The sequence below is a fragment of the Capsicum annuum genome, chromosome 6, assembly GCF_002878395.1.
Source record: "Capsicum annuum cultivar UCD-10X-F1 chromosome 6, UCD10Xv1.1, whole genome shotgun sequence".
NCBI lineage: Eukaryota > Viridiplantae > Streptophyta > Magnoliopsida > Solanales > Solanaceae > Capsicum > Capsicum annuum.
The window spans coordinates 100391876-100415069 of NC_061116.1; the positions used below are offsets into that span (position 1 = coordinate 100391876).

At 34.7% G+C, this 23194-nt stretch overlaps 1 protein-coding gene and 1 long non-coding RNA gene across 3 annotated transcripts in view; one reads left to right on the plus strand and one right to left on the minus strand.

Moving 5' to 3' along the window:
* LOC107873231 overlaps window positions 1–23194 on the minus strand; it is a 71412-nt gene that overhangs the window by 13052 nt on the left and 35166 nt on the right. The window lies entirely within an intron of this gene.
* LOC107873233 lies at window positions 3873–7030 on the plus strand. Of its 2 annotated transcripts, none has more exons than XR_001675189.2 (2): window positions 3873–5269; window positions 5578–7030. It is a non-coding gene; the product is annotated as an uncharacterized LOC107873233 (long non-coding RNA). The 2 variants fall into 2 exon arrangements; XR_001675190.2 differs by having other exon boundaries at window positions 3873–4846.

Below are 23194 nucleotides of genomic sequence, written 5' to 3' on the forward strand. Positions count from 1 at the left end.
GCATACCACTACTATGAAATTATTTTTTTGAGGATTCTTGATATAAGAGCCATGATTTGAGTTACATTACGACATACAAAATCTTACTATGATTTGAAGATCTTAAATGCTTTTAAAAAGCTATTGTCATGATTTGAATATTGGAATGAAAGAATGATCATTTGAGAATATTAATTTGCATTCACAGAGCCGGGATGATTTATATTGATTTTAAGCTTGCAGAGACAAAATGCTGTGTTATTGATACCATGTTGATGTTGAGGAAAATTAAAATATTTTGAGCTAAAATGTGTTTTAGGAATCCACAAATTGATATGATTTGATAAATGAGAAAGAGATTTGATTTGGTCTTTATGATAAACCCTTGCGATGTTGTGGTGGATTTCCAAAGAGATTTGATTTGGTCTTTATAATAGACCCTTGTGATGCTGTGGTGGATTTCCTAATGCGTTCTGAGCTAGTTGAGGAGTATTACTTAGCACCGAGAGGGAAATTTGGTATTTCTCCACACCTATGTGCCACCGTAGGGTTGTTGATGATGATATTATTGGCCAGAGAGCCGAATTGTGATTATGAAAGCTTTAAGGTTGTACTCCCTGACAAGAGTATAACACTCCGGCCAATGGGAATGCTCTCCCTAGGAGGGCAAATGTTGGTATTCCACGCGGCTCACGTGGGGTTGTCGGTTATAGGATATTCCCCTGTCCATAAGAGTATGTTTCTTGAACTATCGAGTCGCTCCGAGTCTTGAGTTGATGAGTTTGGTTATCTATGATGAGTCATGAGAATTTATGATGAATATTGATGATTTTATGATGATTTATGGGATTTTACTTATGTTTTCCTCTCTATAATATTATGAGAAGTATGATAATGAAATTCAAGCCATGTGCATCTTCATTTTCCATATGCATGTTTTATAAAATCAAAGATATTATTCAAATTATTATGTGCACCCCATTCAGTTGCTTATGAGGAGTCACGGTGAGTTATGTAACTACTTCCCACATTTTCTGTGTCAGTATAAATCTTCAGGAGTCAGGGGTGTGAGTTTATTCGATTGATCAGTGTTGGTATCCTGTGATTCAGTAATGCAGTACCCCAGTACAGTAGTGAGTTTCGAGGACAGTAAAGTGGTATCCGAGATGTAGTATCTGGAGTCGTTATAATTGTTATGGTGGTTGTGAACTGTGCATTCATATATGTGTACTCGTTCATTATTCTCATGATTATTCTGTTGATTAAATATTCATGCATAAGCCCTTGTATTTAGCCTTCCCTGCTTGCATACTCAGTACATCTTAGTACTGACGCATTCGCGCTATAGTGTTCTTTTATTTTGAAGCATCATAGGTTTAGAGGAGTGAAACTTGGAGCATCTTAGAAGCCACTTATATAGCAGCAGTGAGTCCTCATCATCCGAGGATGTTGTTATTACAGTATTTGATTTTAGTAGACGGAGTTAGTTGGGGGAATTGTCCCTTCAACTCCACAGTTCAGGCAGTGTAGAGGCTTTTTAGACAGATGTATTAGTGTGTGGTTTAAGGTATTGTATATTTCTAGATGTTTGAACCTTATGGTAAGTGTTAGCCAGTTTTCGCATGTATTTTAGTATATTATGCAGTGAACAGGTACAGATATCAGAAAAAGGGTTAGCTTGTGGTCCTTCGGGATCATAAGCATCGTGTGGCGTTCTGGTTCTCGAGAATCGGGGTGTTACACCACTAAAATATGAAGGTAACCAATTTTCTAACGCCAATCCTAGAGGCATTGTTGTTTTAAATATCAAGGTTGGGTTCATAAAGATAGTGAATGTCCCAACCAAAGGAACATAGTATTGGTGTTGGGATATCCTTACTTTATTGGGGATAAGGTAACACAAGAAGTTAGTGGTGAGGAAATACCTTAAGAAGATGATGACCTTAGGATTGAATGGGAATTAGCGAAAGTTGAAGGGGACTTTAGTGTACCTTGTAGATTGATAATAAAAGTTCCTTATGAAGATGTTTGTCATAAAAAAAGAGAGTTCATGAACCTTAACCTCGTGATGAGGCGGGAGATGAGTAGTGAAGATGAAGATCTTTGGGATCATGACGGAGAGTTTAGTGACAAACCCAAGCCCTTATTGTTCACTACATTTAGAACTAGTACTTTGCCAACTTCCAAGTTAATGCATGAGATAGAAAGCCCATGTGGTGCAAGTTTAGAAGGCTAGAAAGCAAGCTCAAGGATTTTCTCTAGGGTATGTACCTACCCCCTCTTATTTCTAGCTTTCCTTGGAATCATAATGACGTTTACCCTATGGTAGACAATGTTTTAAAGATATTTGATTTAAAAACCTAGATGGTGTTGATGTCTTTTGGAATGACCTGAATGTGCATAAAATATATAGCCTTCATCTATTTGTTATTCTAAGAAGAATTTATGGTTTTCACTTGATAAACAAATCTTGTTCCTTGTTTCTTGACATACTTATATGGATAGACAAATAGGTTCTTTCTTAGAGGGTTGTTCAAGTTAGAGGGATGTGGGGTGCTTAATATAATACCCCGCAAAGTTCCTTTGTATTTTGAGACTTGAGCGTGTCAAGTGAAGTGTAATTCCAGCCCTAAAAGATTGAGAAGAGACTTCCCAGGTGATTAGTGTTTTAATCTTTTTGAATTTTCCTGAAAATGACTTCCTATAGTGTAGAGAATTGAAATAGCTTTCCAAAGATACCAATTTCATCCAAATCCGACAATGGGGTGGGAAGTTATGGTCGTTTTACTGAGAGTTATCGAAATCGCCCAGGTGCGACTGACAGGTTAACGGACCGTCGAATGTGCGACAAACCGTCGCCCGCACCATCGTAACCAACACAGTAACTCTTTGTTTTGGCCCAAGTACGACGGCCAGGATGACGGACCATCAAGATTGCGATGAACCATCGCTGAGATCGTCGCCGCTGAGGCAGTGTTGCCTCATCCTAGCCAACGTGCGACGGATGATCTGACGGACCATCGAGTTTGCGAAAGACCATCGCTGAGACCGTCACATCAAGGCAGTGTGTTCTTTTTCTGACCGACGTACGACGGACGATCCGACGGATCGTCAGGCTAGCGACGGACTGCCGCTTCGACCACCGCAGTCCCCGTTCAGTATTGTAAGTCATTTTTAAAAGGGACTATTCGGTCTTTCCACTCTTTTATCAACCAGATAATTCCAAATGAAGCAAATGACTTCATTCATCATCCAAAACATAAGAGAGCTAGGGTTTCTCCCTCAAGATCAAATTTAAAACCCTTCTCAAAGAAATCAAAGAACTCATATATTCATCAAATTGAGCTGAGATTTAAGTTCCCCAAGTTCAAGGGTTGCAAGAACCCTCTCTTAAGAGTATGAAGAAGAGTTTAAAGAAAATTTGTTCATCCAATTTCATAATCTAATGTATGTGGGATTTTGAACAAGGGTAATTCTTTCACCCTTGTGCCCAGAGGCTTATTTAAACTATAATTTTCTGTAATCTATGAGATTTTACATTAGATTGAATTAGTGTTTTTCACCCATTGTTATTGATTGAAATATCTTGATGTTTCCCATGAATTGCAAGTCAAATAGCATGATTTTGCATGTTTTCTTAAGAAATTGAAGTTGGGTTTATACCCTATGTTGTTACTCCTTGAGAATTTAAGAGTTTCAATGTCCTATAAATTGAAGTATATGAGTATGTTGATATTTTGAGACAAATTTCTGTAACTTTCAGATTTCTACATGAATTATGAATCTATATGTTATCTATTATGCATTATGATGAGTTTTAACTTGAGATTGAACTATGGGTCATCAAGCCCTACTTGAGACTTGCAATTTTATGAACTATTGTGCTATAAACACCCATGATTTGAGTATTTTGAGTTTATTGAGAAATGTTTTGACCTAATGATTAGGGATGGTCCATGATGCTGGAGAAAGTAATTGGGGGTGTGCAAATGGTTTATCGAGCTTACGTAAGTAGTTCACGATGCCAAGGTGAGTAAAAGTAAAGTTCGGCAAGAAGGAAAATAAAAAATGCCTCAAGAGAGTGTACATGTGTGTTATCTCCGTGCCACGAGAGTTGAATGGCATTTTAATAACGTGTAACGGAGGAACGTAATTAGTTGGATTTGAATTTCAAGACCCAAAAACAGTGTGCCTCCAATCTTTTTGGCGTGTCGTGGAGGTTGATCTCTGTTTTATATTAATATAACATGAATAGAATTAAATTTGTATAAATAACATAAATATCAATTCTTTTGAAAGTAATTACACTTTTTTTCACTTTTTAAATTATTTTATTCTCTCTCTATTAATATATATAATATAGCCGATATATACATAGCATTTTATGTATATGTTGAAATTTTTATAATATATTTAACGAGTTGAGATTTTTTGTAATATTGAAAAGATAAATTGTATATTTATTTAATTTTTAGATTAAATTTTCCAAGGCCCAAAAGAGTGGGCATCCGCAAAACTGCCATGGCATGGAGTAATAAACTCCCAAATCCATAAACAGTCCCTCTCCGTGTTATTAGCGTGCCACGCTACTTAGGCCATGTAATATTGATGTAGCACGGCTGAGGCTTTTCGGTGAAAATCAAGTAAGGAATTAAATTTCCCAAGGCCATATTTGAAATAAAAATTTCCCCGTTCTTTCACATCACCCAACCCTAGCGTACCGCCCTATCAAATTTCTCTCAATCCCCAATATGTCACGCAGCTACTTCTCTCTGAATTTTCCTTCTCTATCGTGCTTAAGCACAACAGTTATGAATTCTCGATATCTCTTCTCTTGTACGGTTGTGTGTTGCGTGGGGTTTGAAATGTGAGTTTGTTGGTTGATAAATTTCCTTGGGTAATCTTGGATTCATGATTGTGTTGGTTGAAATTAACTTGCTATGGGTCGTGACACTGAATTAAGCAGCATATGGTGTAAAGGCTAGTGTTTGTAGCAATTTCTAGAGTTGATTAAGGCGTATACCAGGCTGAGCATTTTTCATACTAATATGTGTGATTTTTGAGGCTTGTGGCATCTGATATTGTAATACAAATTAAATATTGGAGCAACTGGTTTAACTCTTTGGGATAATAATGCTTTCTGGTGCATTGTCTGTAAATAGCACTTTTTTGTCCTACAATATAGTTTTGTCACTTGAATTCGTCTTTGATACTGGTTGTGCTCTAAGTTGTGGGAAATTATGATGTGAAATCAACTGCTATTGTTTGAAGTCTGAGTAAAACATCATAGGTACAGTTGTAGCCCTTCCCAATGAGGGATTAACTTTGAACTTGATTAGTAAATGATAATGTTATGCATCAAAAGTTACTCTCTATGCCTGTAAACTTTTGCATTGATAAAAACTTTGATTTGCCTCATTGTAATGGGAACTAGTGTTGATACTCGCAAGGAGGGGGAGTATGAGTACCCTTACTTAGAATCTAGTACTCTTGTGCTAGCAACTAAGTGTGGGGTGGTCCCTAAAGCCTACCACGCTTAGTATCAGCTAGCTTTGTTGTGTATAGATTGACCGAGTTGCTTTGCATTATTTTGGACAGGTACCATGTCTGGACGACAACAAAAAGGCAAAGAAGTTGGTCCCTCAATTGAGGAAAGGAAGAGAATTTAGGCTGGTGCTCGAGTCCCTACGACCCCAGCCGTTCCTGGAGGACAGGCGCGGATGTTTGGAACTAGGTGGGTTCTGGAGGACGAAAAGAGATGATATAGCAAGCATTTCAAAGCCAAATATGCCCTAGATGAGATGATTGACACAAAAGCTTGAGAAGGGACTTCCCCCAGATTGTGCAATGACTGGAGCAATCAGGTATGAAGTTTGTGTTTGAGGAACCAATAGAGTGCAACCTCCACTTGATAAGAGAGTTTTATGCGAATTGGGATCCTCAGCAGGCTGATTTCTCGGTACAGATCAGGGGACAAGCAATGAAATTTGAAGCACATGTTTTGAACACGATCTTAGGTACTCCAGAGACTGACCCGCTTCAGCTAAGATGCTGAACATTACAACCGTTGTGAGCTGATAATCAACATGTACTTTGTGGTGAGAAGTCGACGGTGATGTGGAGTTGCCGCAAGGACCACAGTTTCATTTGACATTCCCTTATGCCCGTATAAATAGAGAAGCTTGTGTGTGATTGAAGATTGTGCGTCATTGCCTCATACCAGGTAAGCCCATGACCGATGTTATGTAGGATCGGATTTGTTTGGTTTATGCCCTTATGCAGGACAAGTCTGAGATAAATGTGGGGGTTTTAATCAAATCTATTATGAAGAAGGTACAAAACCATCAGGGTCGCAGGTATGGGTTCAGTGGATTGTTGACTAAGCTTCTGAGAAGCCACAACACTGAAGAAGAGGCATTGGATTATAAACCACAGTTGGAGAGGCGTCCTGTGGATGTGACCAGAACTAGAGCACTTGATGTTTCTCGTGGGCCTATAGCAACACTAGCTGAGCAATATGCTTGAGATTATGAGATCACAGCCAGTATGTTCGAACTGAAGATGTTGCAGCTTCATATTGAAGCTAGGGCAGCAACTAGAGATGAGATGCGACGAGTGGAGCAGAATTATCCATTGGGTCACCACGCCAGGGCATTGTTGGGCCAGATTTTGTGGAATCGGTAGATGATGATGTTGCCACCGACAAGGATAGATGGCGACAGGACTCGGGACCCAGACTTGGGTGACGATGGCCAGGGCCCTGATTTGGATGATGGGACAGAGGATTTATCAGGGAGTGTTTCAAACGCCTCACTTTTGCACGTGTTTTTGTTTTTACAAGCACTGGGGAGAGTTACATTGGGAGAGTTGCTCTTGTTCTTACTTTTGTTCTTTTATGTTTTGTTATTATTTTGTTATGTTTCTAGTTTAAAGACATTTCATTAGTTGCTTTGTTTCAAATTTGGTTTGTAACAAAGAAACAGTAGAACTTTCAGATTTGTGATTGTTTAGTAATTATTGGGTTAATTCTTTATTTAAAGTTTGTTTCGTATTGGTGTGTTTTTTTATTTTGGCTTCCACGGCTTTGGATTTCGATTCTTTTATCGAGGATAGTTCCTTTGAACCGATTGGGATTAATTGGTAAATTTTTAGGGTAATAATTTTTTTTTATGAATAAGTGTTCATAATAAGTCATAGTTTTAGTACTTTCTTGGATAAATTAATTAAGGGTGAGAAAAAAGTTTCAAAACTAAAAAAGAGTGATGCAAGTCTTAAATATTGAGTAGGGGTGACGATTTTAAGATTAGTGTTAATGACATTAATTTTAAAATTCTCAAGTTTTATTATTTACACAAAGATTCCTACTCTATATTTATACAAAGATCTTTGCAGCAACTTAGACAGTTGTTGTAACACAACAACTAATAGTAGTTGTTGCAGCAATTATCGTAGTTGCTGATGCAATTCTCGTAGTTGTTGAAGCAACTCTTGTAGTTGCTGAACCAACTGTTTTTAAAAGCAACTCTCATAGTTGCTGAACCAACTCTCGTAGTTACTAAATTTGCTAAATTATTTCTTCATTGATTTTTAAAAGAAATCAAAAAATTTCTTCTCAAACTTTTCAATTTATTTTTATAAAAATAGTTCATGAAAATTAAAAAAGGAAGAACGAAATGAAAAGAGAAAGAAAAAGAAGAAGAGAAAAATCTATAGAGAGAAAAAAATAAGAAGAAGAAAATGGGGAGAAATAAAGAAAAAAATAGATTGAAAGATAAGAAAATGGGGGAAACTCTAAAATTTGAAATTTGGAGTTAGAGCACTTTTTAAAAGATTAAAAAGTTTTTAAAAATTACACTTTACATCCCAATTAATTTAATCATAATTTAAATGAAGTTTTGACCTCAGTTGGTCAAAGTTGTCACCATTTTTAATTCAAAGACTTTTTTGTCACCTCCCACTTAATTTTCTCTACTTTTTTACGATGGATGGATGACGATCATCTTAAGAGAAAATTAGTCATAGGGAGTGAGTAGGATGTAGAAATGAAGAACTTAAAACATAAATAGAACAAAAGAGATAAAATAATCTTGCAGCACAAAGAATTCATTGCAAATCAGAGGGAAAAAAAGAAACAACTAAATAATTCTAAAAAAAAAAAACTGATCAGAAATCCGTAGCTATTCTCAGAAATTCTTGTGAAAGAAGATTAAAAAGAATATTATCTATAAAGAAGGATCACGTGATATCTTCATCAATATTTACTTATAAATGTAATTATACATAATTAAAATTATTGATTTTCAAAATACTTACTTTACCATTCTTTGTACAGTAGAAATGAAGAACTTAAAACATAAATAAAAATAAATAAATTAAATAATCTTGCAACACAAAGAATTCATTGCAAATCAGAGGAAAAAGTAACAGTAACCAAATTTTGACAAGAAACGATTAAATTATTGGACCGGTGCAATAGCATCTACTTTTACTTAAAAGATGTAAAGTTGTTTTAAGTAAGCACTTTAGATGCGTGTTTATTAGAGAGTGAATAAGTTCTATGGTCACCCAACTATAATAAATTTTCCACTAATGTCAATTATATTTACTTTGTATTATTAAAGTTACTCAACATGGATTGAGTACTCTATAAAATCATTATAATTTAAAAAAAAAAAAAAACTAACGGGTGATTACATAAACCTCCCCTCAAGATTAATTTCACAATGCTTACTTCCTTTACGGATAATGATATCATGCTTATCTCTCTTTTTTTAATTTTCTTTGAAATAATTTGTTAGCCTAATTGTTATTAATATAAAAAAGTAATAATATCACTAATTTATCTATTATAATATATCATTTCATTTAATTAATTTTATAAGCATCCTTTTTTCAAGAAAAATCATTTTCAGCTCAATATCCACCAATTTTCAAATTTGTATCCTATAAAAGAAGATGTTTCAACACGCGCAAATAGAGATGGCTGGTGTGAAGTAAACCTATGACATAGAGGTTGACATGATAATTATGTATGCATCTGAATTTTGCATATGACAAACAAAAGTAAATGGTAGTGTAAAATTAGAGAGGCAGAAACGAAGAACAAGAAAGAAATTTGTGGGAAAAAATTTCCCTCCTTTATATTTACTATAGCACCTCCGTATACAAGTTCCAAACCATCCTAGGCTAATCATGTCTTAAAAGGACTACGATATTTTATTTCTCAAATTAAAATATAATTACATAATTACCATATTATATTTACCATAGTTATGTTTATTATCGCCCTAAAGTTAGAGCATGAGAATCCCAAATGTCAAAACTACAAAGTAGATGTTCATATTGTGATCTTCCAAGGCCTTCGTAGAAAGTCAGCTAAGTTGGGCGGATCTATTAAGGCCGGTGAGGATGGCACGCCACCCACAAACTTCAATGGAAACTCTCTCTATGTAGGTATATATACACTAATATATTCAAATAATAAACCTGCCATCCAGAATACCAAAGTGATATCCAGTGCAAGTGGTAAGGCGCGTTTTTAGTGGCCCAAAGTTGCGGTCAAGAGGTCACAGGTTTAAGCCTTATAAACAGCCTCTAGCAGAAATGCAAGGTAAGGTTGCCTACGATACAGCCTTGTGGTGGGGCCCTTCCCCGAACACTCCGCATAGCGGTAGCTTTAGTGCATCGGGTTGCCCTTTTTTTTAAAAAAACACTTGTCACCCTCTACATCAAAGTGATATCTAGTGCAAGTGGTAACACGTGGTTTTAGTGACACTAAGGTCGCGGGTTCGACCTTTACTAGTAGCAACAGATTTTTTTAAAGCAATGTCTGCTATTTTTTGCATAATATTATGCTAATTACAGTTCTTAATTATACAATTAGTTATTATTTTTGACCTTTTTAAAAAAAAAAATTTTAGTTGTTAAAAAATAATTTATTCTCTCTCATCCAAATTTTAAAAAAATCCTATCACTATTCTCTCAATTTTCAAATCACGATTTCACCTCTATTTCTTGACTTCTGGACACTGATTCACTTGACATCCGGAGAGTTTGGATCCTGAATTCGCCTCTGGCTAAGTTACTCATTTATGAGAACATAACTAAGTTACTCATTTATGGGAACATAACTAAGAGATATACGACTGTCCTTCAACTTATCTTTGACAAAGCGACAATTCATTTCAATATGTTTGGTTGTTTCATGAAACATCATATTCCAAGCCACATATAATTATCCAACAATACAATAAAGATGGGAAGGATAAACAAACCTACTTAGTGGACTGTAGAGCACCATTCTCTAAAAAGCCAAGGTCATGGGTGGCCAAGAGGGTCCACTTGAAAACTCGTGATCTACGGGTGTGTTTGGTATGCTTGAAAATATTTTCCATAGAAAATATTTTTCTGAAAAATAAGTTGGTTTTCTACTTATTTTTTCATGTTTGGTTGGTGAGTGAAAAATATTTTGTGAAAAATATTTTATGGTGTTTGATTGGTGAGTAGAAAATATTTTTCAAAAATATATTTTCTAGTATTTGGTTGGTGAGTAAAAAATATTTTTTAGAAAATACTACTAACTGTTAACTAGTATATCACTGCCTGAACTAATTTAAGCATAGCAAATAATATCAATGTCGAGTATTAAGATATCGCAAGTCACTAAATTTTAAGCAATTACTAATTAGCAAACATAGAAGACACCTTTTAATATTTTATCAGGACAATCTCAAGATACCACAATCAATAGAAATACAATTGAACGACGAGCTTATTCAACCTTGTGAAATAAGCTACAACGATAAAAAAATGGAATATGCAATTAGCAAAAGTAACATAAGTAAGTCTTCCTCTATGCACATGGAAATAACAATACATTCAACGAACATTGGAAACAAGGAAAAATTTGGACTTCAATATTTTTTATTTTAAGCAGTGAAAAATTGGAGCAAAGCATAGTGAAAAATGTTTCTGAGTAATGTAAATTTTTTGAATAATGTAAATTTGAGTGTTGTTGGGGTGGGGGTGGGGGCATAAAGGTCACATCTATCATTTTCTGGAAAATGACTTCCCTTGGCTCATGAGGAAAGTCATTTTCCCTCAAATAGAGGAAATTAAGTCATTTTGGAAAACATTTTCTCAATGTTTTAGTATAACCAAACAAGGGAAAATAAGAAAACATTTTCCATCATACCAAACACACCCTAAGTAGAAAATGTGAAGGTTGCAACATGCCGGCCTCCCAAATCTTTCATGTGAAAACACTGATGAAGATAGACTTTAAACCATTCAATATCACTGTGCTCAATCCCAAACCTCGTCAAACCATTTGACAATTTCACAAACCAACACAGTGGTTCTTGTTTCAATCCATGTAAATATTTTCAAAGTTGACTCTATATATTTGCTCCTTGCGATCTTTGTGCAACAAGGTATTTCACGCATTCGTCTAATGTATTTCCCAGCTATGTGATGTAGTAACAACTAAAATTTTTTGAATAGCCACCATTTTAGAAACCGGAGGAAGGTCTCATTGTAATCAACTCTCTCCACTTGATGGTTGCCAAAGATAACTTAGCTTACATTATATCGCTTAATTGTATTAGTTAAGTGGTACTTGATCTTGTACACCAACCCAAGCTACGTGCTTTCTTAATCACAGCCTATATCTCTATCACCCATGTTTCGTTATCCTTCAATTCTTGAATCTCTTATTGCATTATTTCCTTCATTGCTCATCTTTCATGGCTTTCGAGAAATCTTTTAGCTTACTTACTGTAGTAACTACTGTATGAAAAAAATCAATCTGGGCCTCTTCTCTCAGGACTTCTTCCACGTGTTTTTCCTCAAGACATGATATAGTCTGATTTCATCCATTAGAGCTTCTGATTCTGATTCATATGGCTTATCTTCTTTCGATTCTCCAACATTTAAGCCTCTCATTCCAAAAATCTCTATCTTTCGGGGACTCTCTATTTTCAACCAACTTGAACAATTAGAGGCAAACAAGAACTTGTTCTCGTAAAAGTCTACATATCTCGAAATAAAATATTCCTAATTCTCAAGTTAAATAACTTTCGTCCCTTCTTTCCATGGGCATAACCTACAAATACATATCGATGACTCCTATCAAACTTGTCTCATGTTCTCCCTACTTTGTATTCATAGCACAATGACTTTAGTACTCTCAGATGTTCATATCGTGGTTCCTTTTCATTAAGAATTCATAAAAAAAAAAAAAAAAAAAAAGCATTCAACATGGAGGACGCAATCCTATTAAATAGGTACCAAGCCGCCAAAACACATTATCCCAAAAATTCTACTAGAAGTTGACCTTGAAACCTCAATGGTCATGCTACATTTAGAATGTAATAATCTCTTCTATCAACTCTCCTATTATGTTGAGGAGTTCCAATGCAAGATGTTTGAAAGAGAATTTCATGTTGAACAAAAACAATAATTTTTCATGTAAAGTTCCATTATCACTTTTAACTATCTTCACCTATTTAGGAAAGTGTCGGTCAACTAACACAATGAAACTTTTCAAGTTTGAGATACTTCATTCATACCGGGCAATTGGGTTTTTCCCTTTCTTCAATTTTTGTTCCAATTGGGGTTTCATGATAAAATAGCTAGAGCTGTTGGAACAGATTCGATGATCTGGTACTTAGATATGGGAGAATGAAAAAGGCTTCATTGATTGAAAGAAAAATGATTGTTCTAATTACATTGTTGCTATTGCACCACTTGTAATTGCTACTTATAAAGAATAACCGACCACTAATATTGACAGCTAATATTGACAGTGGTACACCACTAACTCACTAACAAACTATAACAACCTAACTGACTAGTCTCTTTACTCCCTCTCAAGCTGGTGATCGAAAAACATCAAGGACACTCAGCTTGGAAAGAAGAAACTGATGTTGAGCTGTTAGAAGTCCTTTAGTCATGAGATCAGCTAGTTGCATGTTGGAGAAGACATGAACTGATTGCAGTAAACCAGATTTGATTCTTTCTCTAACAAAATAACAATCGATTTCTATGTGCTTAGTTCTCTCATGGAAAATAGAATTAGCAGCAATTTGTAGTGCAACTTTGTTATCACAAAACAACTTCACAGGCATGGTTAAGGTCACTCCAAATTCTGCCAATAAACCAATCAGCCATATCACTTCTACAGTTACAACTTCCATGCTCTTGTACTCAACTTCTGCCCACTGTATGCTGTTTCATAGACTTCCAAGAAACCAAAGAATCACCCAACATGACTATATAGCCTGAAACTGACCTTCTAGTGTTGGGGAAAGATGTCCAATCAGAATCACAAAAGGCAGTCATAGATGTGGTCTCATCTGCCTTAAGTAGAATTCCAAGTCCAGGATTACCCTTCAGATACCTCACCACTTTTAGTGCACTATCCATGTGACTATTTAGGTCTTTAAATTGGCTTAATGTTTGTACTGCAAAACAAATGTCAGGCCTGGTAATAGTAAAGTAAAGCAACTTGTCATCTATTTCTGGATTATCAGATGGACCGGCTTGGAGGTCATATTCTACAGAAGTTAATTTCTTATTAACCTCTAATGGTGTTGAAGTTGGTTTGCACCTACTCAGGCCAATTTGTGAGATTAGTTCCAACACATATTTTCTTTGGTTAAGCAAGATACCTTTGTCAGATCTGAGTACTTCAATCCCTAAGAAGAATCTTAACTGGCCCAAATCTTTCACTTTGAATGCCTTATTCAGTGTGTCTTTTGCATGCTGAATTAGAGTGGGATTATTCCCTGTGATAAGTAGATCATCAACATAGACCAAGACTACTACAATATCATATCCTGATCTCTGAATAAACAGAGAGTGATCATAGCTACTCTGTGTATAGCCACCAGCAATCAATACATTTGTGAGCTTAATATTCCACTATCTAGAAGCCTGTTTGAGTCCATATAATGATTTTATTTAGTTTGCATACCAGTTTACTTCCTTGTCTCTGAAAGCCTTGAGGTAATTCCATGTATACATTTTCATAAAGATCTCCTTGTAGAAAAGCATTATTTACATCCATTTGGAAGAGGTCCCAGTTCTTAGAGGCTGCTAGGCTGATCACAGCGCTGACTGTCACCATCTTAGCAACAGGTGAGAAGGTATCATGATAATCCAACCCTTCCTGCTGATTGTATCCCTTTACAATCAATCTGGCCTTGTATCTTTCAATGCTCCCATCAGCCCTATATTTGATCTTGTATACCTATTTAGAATAACATGTTTCCCTGGTGGTAGAAGGACCAGGTCCCAAGTCTGATTATCCTCCAGGGCTTGAATTTTAAGTTGCATAGCCTCAATCCAGTGTTTATCTGTTGCAGCTTCTTTAAAATTTTTTGGTTTAATTTGAGCTAAAAAAGCTTGTAGATAGGCTTGGTATGCTGGTGAGACATTATCATAAGATAACACATCTGAGATAGAATAAAGGGTCACACCTCCAGACTTAGCACCAGATTTAGTGGTGACATAATCCTTTAACCATATTGGTGGATTAATACTTCTTGTTGTCCTTCTCAAGTCTGCTGTTTATGGAATAGATAGAAGTGAATGTTCCTCTGGTTGCACTTCAACAGTTTTAACTATGGAATGTTACATATCATCTGCAACTTATGGTACAACAGTAGAACTAGTAGGATCACCATATACAGGTGCATGTGATGCAGGTATGGGAATTGGAGAAAGATCGTGATGATGATCATAGACAGAGTGCGGAACATCAAAAATCGGTGTTCCTTCATGTGTGATTCCCTTGAAAGGAAAGATGTCTTCAATGAACACCACATCTCTATTGACCCAGCATCTGTTCTGCTGATGATCAAACAACTTGTATCCCTTTTGAGTCTCAGAATAACTAATAAAAATTATTTTTTGGCTTTTGGTTCAAACTTATCTCCTTTAGGTAAAGTGGATGCAAAACATAAGCTATACTACAGGTTTGTTATATAAAATTGTATAGGGTGACTTTTCTTGCAAGACTGGTGTTGGCAGTTTATTTATCAGATATGTTACATTCATAACACAATCTCCACAGAACCTGTTAGGGGTGGAACTCTGAAATTTGAGAGCTCTAGCTACCTCAAGAATGTGTCTATGTTTTCTCTCTACCACCCCAATGATGAGAACAAATCAAAGCACTGAGAATTGAAAAACTCTCCACCATTGTTTGATCTTAGTGTCTTCATAGTAGTACCAAACTGATTCTTTACTTTTAACAAAAGATCTTTCAGAACAACAATCACTTCAGACTTATATTGAATCAAATATGTCCATGTATATCTACTATAGTCATCAACAATGGTAACAAAGTAATGTTTTCTGTCATAAGTGGGAACCTTAAAAGGACCCCATATATCAACATGTACTAACAGGAAAATGTTACTAGAATGTGAGTTACTAACAGAAAACTGTAACCTTGTTTGCTTGGATAATGGGCATATTTCACATAGTTTGTGTACTTTTCTACCATTCGGAACAATAGGAATGCAACTTGGAATACTGGTGGATGGGTGGCCTAATCTCATATGCCACATTGCACCATCAACTACTGTATGAATTGTTGAACCTGCTACATGATGTCTTGTTGTGTCATCCTTCATCAAGTATAAACCATTGTTTTCTCTACCAATCCCCAAGACCTTGCCAAAGTAAAGGTACTGGAAAACACAAAAATCTGGGTAAAAGCATACTGAACAGTAGAGATCCTTTGTCATCTTTGAAACTGAAAACAAGTTGTACTTGAAATAAGGAACATATAGAACATTATTAAGCTTATGATCTCTTAGTATAATAGCGGTTCTTTTGTGTGTAACTTCACATCTACCACCTGTAGGTACTTGAACCTTATTGTTTTCACAACCCTCAAGTTTTAAGGGATTAATCAAGCACTCTTTATATGGTGTGATATTATAAGATGCACCAGAATAAATTATCTATTCACGTGAAAAAATACTAGATAAATATGCTAGTATACCTGTCATATTAGCCTGAAAATCACCTGAGGTGTTGTTGTTGCTGCCTGTGGTATTGGTGGAACTTGCTGAGATTAGTTGTTGATATTGTTCCTCAGATATGTACCTCCCCTCTCCTGGAGAAACAGTCCCAATCTCTGCATCCACAGCATTACCTCGAGCATAGGCTTTAGTGAAACTAGTCATAGAGCTATACTGACCCTTCTTTTTTCTCTTGAAATCAGGTGGATATCCCACGACTCTATAGCAATCTTCTGTTAAATGGTTTTCGTAAGCACTGTGAGCACAACCTGTAGGTAAAAGTGGCTTCTTATATGTGTTCTGATTTTGAGTAGAGGCAGGTTTAGACGAGTTAAATGCTGATCCCTTGTATCTGTGGCCACTTCCAGCCATTAAAGTGATGGAAACCATTTGTTTGCTACCAAATCCCATGGCTCTTTGGCTTTCTTCTTGTACCACCAGTGCATATGCTTGATTAACCGTTAAGACAGGGGTGCACAACAAAATATCACTTTGCACATGATTGAAACTCTCGTTTAGCCCCATAAAAAATTGCAACAACCTTCAATTTTTCAGCATTTCAGTGGAAGCCTTAGATCCTTCACAACTACAACCTATTCCTGGTACTAAGGCATTCATCTCATCCCAATAATCTCGCATTTTAGAATAGTAGGCAGTCACTGAGTCCGTACCTTGAGTTAAAGTAGCTATATCCTTTCAGCGCTGATATATTCTGGTGAGATTTGATTTATCGAACCTTTCCTTGAATTCGTCCCAAACTTTCTTCGAATCGGATGCATACTATGCTAGAAACCAAATTTGATAAAACAATAGCTCCAATCCAACTCAGAATAATCGCATTACATCGTTCCCAAATATTTCCTAAATTGTTACTGGACTGAGCTTTTGTACAACTGTCATCCACGAAACCAAGCTTGTTTTTCTCTAGCAAAGCCAATCGCATAGATTTGCTCCATAATGTGTAATTCTCTGGACCTGTTAACTTGATCCCAATTAACGCCAAGCCCGGTGTATTGGAATTTTACAGATATACAAAATGATGGAAATCGATTTGCATTTCCATTCCTGCTGGGTCCTGCGAATTGAGTGAGGAGGTAGTGTTGTCTGCCATTGTTGACGATACTCCAGTTCTTAACTTCAGCAACTCTTGGATCACTGCTCTAATACCATGATAAAATGGCTAGAACTGTTGGACCAGGTTCGATAATATGGTACTTAGATATGGGAGAATGAACAAGGCTTCATTGATTGAAAGAAAAATGATTGTTCTGATTACATTGTTGTTATTACATCAATTGTAATTGCTACTTGTAAAGAATAACCACCTCCACTAATATTGACAGCTAATATTGACAGTTGTACACCACTATCTTACTAACAAACTATAACAACCTAACTTACTAGTCTCTTTATTTCATATATGTGATTTTTTATGTTGCAGTGTTACTCTCTGACAACTACCTTTATATCACTTTTTCTAGCTCTTCATTATTGGATAAGGCTAAAACTTTAACGGAGTGTTCTTAGCATCTTGGTCTTTGATTTGAACAGTGGAAATTGAATTTGAGGTGGGCATCATCTAGTTTTAAGTCTCAAACAAAAACAATAACTGTGTTTTGGGTGATTTCTCTTAATTTACTTTATTGATATAGCTATTGATTCTCTGTAATTGACACTTGTTGTATAGCCATTTTTGATAATATATGTGGATTGTTATCTTTTATTTGAAGTATTTTACCGCGTTAAACTTGGTGTTCTTTATTTTCTCTATTTTTCATGTTTACCTCTTTTCATCATAACAAGTGGTATTAGAGACTTGATTATATATTAAGAACTTTTTATGAAAGATGATATCATCAGGATGGTATGTTTTAGCAGGAGTAATTACATAATATGAAAAAACAAAATGAAAGATATTCTATTTGTAAAGAAGATGCAACTTTCCATTTTTGTTGATCATAAACTCAACGCTATGACTGATTAAAATTAAGATTTTAAGCACCAATTACAAGTACGTGGATATAATGAAATGAGTTGAAAACAATGTTCGAAACCATATTTTAGAACATCGTGAAAATTATGGAGACACTTACGCTTCAAAAACATGCAATAACAAGTTGTTCTAGCTAAAGCAATTGATGACATTTAACAATAAGAAGGTCAGTCTTATTCTTGATCATATAAATAATTTTCAAGCTGTTTTTGATCAGCTATTTGAAATGAGTGTTAATTTTGACGATAAAATACAAGGACTTTAGTTTCTGAATACTTTACTAGATTCATTGAAAACTCTAAATATTTCTTTAAAAAATTCAGCTTCCGGTGATAAGATACTATATATGAAATTTTCTAAGAGTGGTGTTTAAAATAAAAAAGTAAGGAGAAAACCCAAGGCTCATTATAACGTTCATATGTTCTATCTACAGAAGATTGGGAGAGAGATAACATAAAAAATTTAAAGATAGAGATAAAAGCAGAAGTAAAAGTTAAAGTATCAAAATCATCCATTCTATCAACGCAGCAAGAAAGAACATATTAAAAGGTTCTGTAATAGGTTAAAGAAAGAGATTAGAGAAGGAAAGAAAAAAGAAAATAATATTGTTGATGTTGTCCGGGATGACATTCTCTTTACTTGTGATTAAAATATCATTAATTTTGTATCTCGTGTTACTAGTTGGATAATGGATTTTGAAGCTACATCTCATATTACACTAAGATAAGACTTCTTTTCATTTTATACTCTTGTTAACTTTGGAGTGTTGAAGATGGGCAATGCTGGTGAAGTTAAGGTGTTTGGTGCTGGCACATTTTGTTTGAAGACTAATATTGATACTGCATTAGTCCTTTAGAATATCAACCATGCTCCAGACATTTCTTTAAAAATAATTTTTGTAATGACAACTAGATGATGATGACTATCATAACTAGTTTAATGGTCAATGAAAGTTCACTAAAGGCTTATTAGTTGTGCTAGAAGAAGAAAGCATTCTAATTTAGATGTGACTCAAGAATCCATCATTAGTGACTCCATAAATTTGATGAAAATGATACTTTATTAGAATTATGGCATAAGAGGCTCAGTCATATGAGCAAGAGGGGAATCACTTGTTTGGCTAAGAAAAATTTATTTTTTGGTGTGAAATAAAAAAATGTGGAGAGATGTGTTCATTGCTTAGCAGGGAAACAAAAGAGCGTTTCTTTACACAGTAGTGTTTTTTCATGAAAACCTGAGTCACTAGAGCTAGTCATTCTAACTTGTGTGGTCCTTTTAAAGTGAAGTCAAAAGGTGGCATATTTTACTTTGTGATTTGCATTAATGATCATTCTCGCAAGCTTTATGTATATTCTTTAAAATTCCAAAGATCAAGTACCTGGTGTCTTTAAAGAATTTCAAGACTCATCTAATAGACAAACGAAAAAGAAAGTCAAATGTATTCACATTGACAATGATAGTGAGTATATTTGTCTCATTAATAACCATTGCAAATCACAAAAAATTCATCATCATAGGACTCCGACCAAGATGTCTTAATTGAATAGCTTAGCAGAAATGATGAATATAACTCTACTTGAGAGAGTTAGATGTTTACTTTCAGATTGAGGCTAAAATTTATATAAAAAAAAATTGAGCTGAAGCACTTAACACTATTACTTATGTTATCAATTTGTCTTTTGCATAATGATGTTTCAAACAGAGTTTGGTTTGCTAAGGATGTTTCTTGTAATCACTTGAAAGTCTTCGTGAGAAAGGCTTGTTTGCATGTTTCAAAAGATGAGAGGTCAAAACTGAATGTAAAAAACTAAGCAGTGCATCTTCATTGGTTATGGTTAAGATGAGTTTACATCATTTTTATGATCCAGATGAAAAAAAGCTTATTAGAAGTCGTGATGCAGTGTTGTTTGAAGACCAAACTATTAAAGATATTGAGAAGACTGAGAAAAGAAATTCTCATAATAATGAGCTGCTTAGTTAATGTTGATCCATTTCCTATTACTGATACATCTATTGCACATGAAGGAACCCTAGATAATAAGATTAGTAATGATCAAGAGGGAGTAGAACCTATAGACGGTCCTATTAGTATATTGTGGTTGATCAACAACTAACTCTTGCTCTTATAGTAGATCTTCTAAAGAGAAGCACAAGTCAACACATTATTCTCCAAATGACTATATACTTATGACTGACATAGGAAAACATGAAGATTATGATGAAGCCATAAAAGAAACTCACGGAGATGAGTAAGTAGAAGCTATGTAAGATGAGATCAAACCACTCCATGAGAATGACACATATAGTCAGTTACCATAGGGCTCTAATGGAGCATTCTAGTTGGATAAAAGTATTTCCTTTGATGTCTACAACTAGTAGTGTTCTTTCACTTATAAAGGGATGATTTTTTGGGCAATACTAAGCAATTCATTAATATCTTTGCGCTCCAAATTTTTTCTTGTCTTCATTAATTCTTAGTTTTTCAAGAACACATATATAATATAAGCACCTTTGATTTCAAGACTAACGATACAAAGCTATATTCGATACTAAAGTCGAATCAACAGAATTTCAAATTTATTGTTCCATTCATTTATTTCTTTATATTATTATTTTAACTGGTATCTGAGAACATGCATTGACCTTTATCCTAAGTTATTTAATACAAAATTTGAATTTCTAATAATATATTCCAAATAGTACATATATTTTAACAAAATAAAAATTAAAAAAAATCAAAAAATAACAACTCTTAATTTAAATATATATTTTATTTAAATGAATATCCGTGCATTGCACGAGTACTAAATATAACAAGTTCTTGAAAAAATTGAGTAAGTTTTCACATGATACCATATTATTTCGATTCCAAAATGAGCAAGTATTAGTGCATCCTCATAGTTTAAGCATTCGGTAAGTGCAAATAAAATATGAAGTTCTAAATTTCCAAACAACTATAAATTTGTTATGAGTCATTTTCTTTTTTTATTTTTTTAAATTTTTCATTTGGTGTACGTTATCCATATTGAAGCTCAATTAGTTCGAATTCGCGTCTCGTAAGACCTATTCAAAGGACACGCTTCCTATCAAGAATTTTTTCAAAATTAAGGCTCAAACCTGAAACCTCTGATTAAGGATGGAACAACCCTATTTGCTGCACCACCTCCTTTGATGATTAGTCAATTTCTTTTGCTCAAATTACAATTGATAATAAATGATTACTTTCTCAATTTTAAAGGTATGCTCCTTTACTCATCCTAGCTTGGGACGACAAACAGTACGGTAATGTAAAAAGACACAATATAATACGTTAATTGAACGATAAAATTTTTGAGGTCTAGCTCTATTGTATTTTTTCAATACTGTCTTCACCTTTTAATAAAGCATTATATTCAAAAGAAAAATAATAATAGAGGTCTTAATCACTTCATGCATGATGCCAGAAATGATTTGCAATGAAAAAGCTGCTGGAACAGAATATACCCAAAGGTTTGCTACCTTTAATTTTTAAGTTATGGGATCATTTTGTCAACTTTTAACACAAGAACAAGCTATTATCAACGGAGAAAGCTTACATGTAAATCAAATAAAAGTTACAATAAATTTTTAATTAACAAAATGTACGTAAATCAAAAAAACAAAAACGATATCAATCTTCCAATTATAGAAGTAACCAAGTATATTAAACCTTTAAAATATTTGCAACAATAATTATGGGCTCTAGGTCCTAGGCTAATTTTTGTACAGCTTGTGTCTTTATTAGAATATAAAGGATCAATTAAAGAGTCTCTGGATAATTTGTAGGGATCATTAATGTATCTTAATACAAATTAATAATATGAAAAAATATGTATGTGAACAAATATATCAACTACATTCATATAATTACAAAAAAAAAAACGATGAAAACCGTCAGCTGCCTTGATACGGGTACATCAAGCTCAAGACCATTCACACGTAGTCAAGCTCGGGAGTTACAAAAACTCCAAGGCATGTTCATGAATATGGCCGTGTGTGAATGTGTTATAAATCCATCTAAGGGATTACATATTTTGAAGTGTGAAGAGGGACTTTGAAGGGTAATAAACCTACACTCCAAAACCGCCCCTTGGACAAAGACAAGATAACTATAAATAGAACACATTAGGGTTGTTTTGGAGTTTAGTTCATTATTATCATTCACATAAGACTTGTAATATTTTCAGACTTCTCTCTCTCTCCATTCTTGAGAGCCACCCGAAACTACAACTAGTGTAGTTCACTTGTGTTGTTCTTTGGCTAGAAACTTGAGTCTTGAGTTCCTCTTGGTCCAAGTAAGGGCTTGGTATTGATATCTTCTAGTCTTAGGGTCCTTTCATTTGATACATGTTACGGTTCTTAGATTCTAGGATGTTGTATGTCAAGTTATCCATCTACTTTATCTTTGTAATCTTGCTGATGTTCATCTTGTTCTAGTGAAACCGTGTGAGACATTGTTGTTTCTATATTGTGTTGAATCTTGTTTCCTTGTGTTGTTGGCTGATTTTTGTATCATTTGGTAACAAAGCTCAAGGCTTGATTTTGTTGGAACAAAATCAAATCTTGGGAAGATCTTACCAAAAGTAGTAACATTGTGTTGTCGAACCTTGGCCGAGAAATTGTTGTTCTTATTGTTGTTGTCTTGGCCGAGAGTTTGTGACTAGATCTAGTAGTTTTTTATTTGTTTAAAGTGTTTCTAGTGTTGGTTTCTTTCTCACTAACACTAAAAGTGCTAGGTCTAAAGTTTGAGCTTATATTGTTGACATTGTTGTTGTAAATTTGGAGTTTGGCTGTGTGTTGTGGCTTCTTGTTGAAGGTTGGAGTTGGACGTTGGTGGTGTTCTTGAAAAAAATTGTTGTTGTGATCTTGTTATCTTCACCTTTTCTCATATCTTGACCAACATAAAGTACAAAATAGATCTAAAATGGTGTAAGATAAAGTTGTAAAGCGTGTTGGTGAAAGGACATGATCACATCACTCATAGACTTGACAATCACTTTTCAACCACTTTTTTATATTTCAAGGGCCTTGTTTTGAGAAAGTAGTACAAGTCAAGTCTTAACTTTTGAGTTTGAATTGAAAAGGGGCTCTAAGACTTGTGTTTTCCCTCCGATACTAATTCCATCCATTCTAAATTGTGAAGTGACTAAAATTTCAAATTGGTGATTAA